This window comes from Colobus angolensis, unplaced genomic scaffold (genome assembly GCF_000951035.1).
Source record: "Colobus angolensis palliatus isolate OR3802 unplaced genomic scaffold, Cang.pa_1.0 Scaffold40, whole genome shotgun sequence".
Taxonomy (NCBI): Eukaryota; Metazoa; Chordata; class Mammalia; order Primates; family Cercopithecidae; genus Colobus; species Colobus angolensis.
The window spans coordinates 5,012,269-5,014,810 of NW_012117377.1; positions in this window are offsets into that span (position 1 = coordinate 5,012,269).

The window sequence follows — 2,542 nt, forward strand, 5'->3', positions numbered from 1 at the left end:
GAGTAGCTAGGTTACAGGTGTGTGCCACCATGCCTGGCTAATTTTTTGTATTTCTAGTACAGATGGGATTTCACCATGTTATCCAGGATGGTCTCCATCTCCTGACCTCGTCATCTGCCTGCCTCGGCCTCCCAAAGTGTTGGGATTCCAGGTGTGAGCCACCATGCCTGGCCTTTCTATCACTATTCTTACCCCATTCATTGAACCTAAACTAGCCCACATATATTCTGTTGTGGCAATCACTAAGAAAAGTTTCCACAATAGTGTCTAAAACTGTTGTTTTTAACTTATTCTTAAGCATTGGAGCACATTTTAAAAATGTATTCTTACAGAAAATTTGACAATTTCTATACATAATAGATTATGACAGTTATCTTATACGTGTATTTAGACCTATATATTTACGATGACTTGTAATCACGGTAATTAATGAAAATAACAATAACAAAAATTTCAAGTTGGGGGCTATGGACATTAAAAGCCATCTTACATCTTTCTCAGCGTATAATTGATTTTGGCGTTTTGTTTTAGTTGTAAAAGTATTAAAAGGTTGCCACTTATATGTAGAAGTAATTGAATGTGATAACTAGGCTTTTGTGTATTTTGTTTTGTTTTCTTAGTAGCTGTTTTACCATTACAGGATACTCTTGGGTTACACATACTTAGCAGAAAAAAATTTTACCTAAAAACTAATTTAAGCTTTCCACTTCTAGCCAAGATACAGTAATATCGACCAGATTTATCCTTAGTAAACAATAACAAACAGGCAAAGTATATGAAACAACATCTTTCAGATATTTGACATCAACCAGTACAGGAGAATGATACCTGAGAGGGGCTCCTACAGGTTGAGTCCTACAATCGTCCCAACTTACTGCCCGGAGAGCATTCTCAGGGTACAACCCAGAGAAGGAAATATCAGTGGAGCCCAGCAGCCTCCCAGACATCAAGAGACAGAACTGGGAGTCCAGCATGCCAAGACAGTGACAATTCACAGGGCAGAATGCCAAGAAGAGAGAACTGAACAGAGAAAGAATTGAGGACATCTGCAGAGGATTCCCCCTTGATTGTTTAGCACCGTACTGATACTAATGAGCACATTTGTGTGAGAAAACTACCCAAGGAGCTCACATGGGGCTGGAACTTATGTTTCCCCAGCCAGAATAGAAAAATCTCATAATTCATGGAACATTGGGTGTATCAGTAGGAAAGTTTTGCCTCAATAGAGGGATAAAATTAGCCCTAAAGACTGCTCTGATGCCACCTAGTGAAAGCAAGCCTCACAAGAATCAATGTTTCTAACTAACTGTATCCAAGAACAAAGTCCAAAAATTTCATAGAAACACAAAAATATTCAGTACTTCGAAAGGTAAAAATTCAAAATGTTTAGCATCCAATCAAAAATTACCAGACATGCAAAGTAGCAGGAAAGTACAACTTTTGAGGAGAAAAATTAATCAATAGAAATAGACCCCAAAATGGCAAAGATGATAGAATTGGTAGGCAAAGCATGTCAGAACAGTCATTAAAACTATTTCCCTATGTTCAAAAAGGTAGAAGAAAGATGGAGCATGCTAAGTAGTCATGAAAGCTATAAAGATATGTCTTAAGAAGACCCAGATTGAAAGTACAAAATCTGAGATGAAAAATACACTAGAGGGATTAATGACAGATTAGATATTGCAGAGGAAAGATTAGTCAACCTAAAGACATAGCAGTAGAAACTATGTAAAATGAAATACAGCAGGGAAATGACTTAAAAAAATGAACACAGCATCAGGACAACTTTAAGGGGCCTGATATGTGTGGAATTAGAATCTTTAAGAGGTAAGTAGGAGTAATGAAATAAACATTGGAAGAAATCACCAAAATCTTTCCAAATTTGATGCAAACCATCAACTCACAAACCTAAGAAAGTGAAAAACAAAAAACAAAAACCCCCAAAACCAAACACCAGAAATGTCAAGAAAACTACACTAGTACACATCATAATCAAATTGCTTAAAACAGTGTTACAGAGAAGAATCTTGGGAGTCCAAGGCGGGCACATCACGAGATCAAGAGACGGAAACCATCCTGGCCAACATGGTGAAACCCTGTCTCTACTAAAAATACAAAAATTAGCTGGGTGTAGTGGTGCGTACCTGTAGTCCCAGATTTTTGGGAGGCTGAGGCAGGAGAATTGCTTGAACCTGGAAGGTGGAGGTTGCAGTGAGCCGAGATTGTGCCACTGCACTCCAGCCTGGCAACAGAGGAAGACTTCGTCTCAAAGAAAAATAAAAAAAGAGACAAATCTTACCAGCAGCCTGTGAACCAGGAAGTGAAAGTCCAGCCCAAGCTCAAGACAGTGGAGTCAGCATTGCTCCACCTAGCAAGCCCCTTCCTCTTCTCCAGAGACTCCAGAATTTGCTTCACCTCCTCAAAACCTTTCTTCTTACTTGGTTGGGAGGCATTTGACCATAGCAACTGTATCACTCAAGGTCAACTAGAAGCAGAAGCATTAAGAGATTTTTTAGAAGATAGAAATAGAGATATAGATACC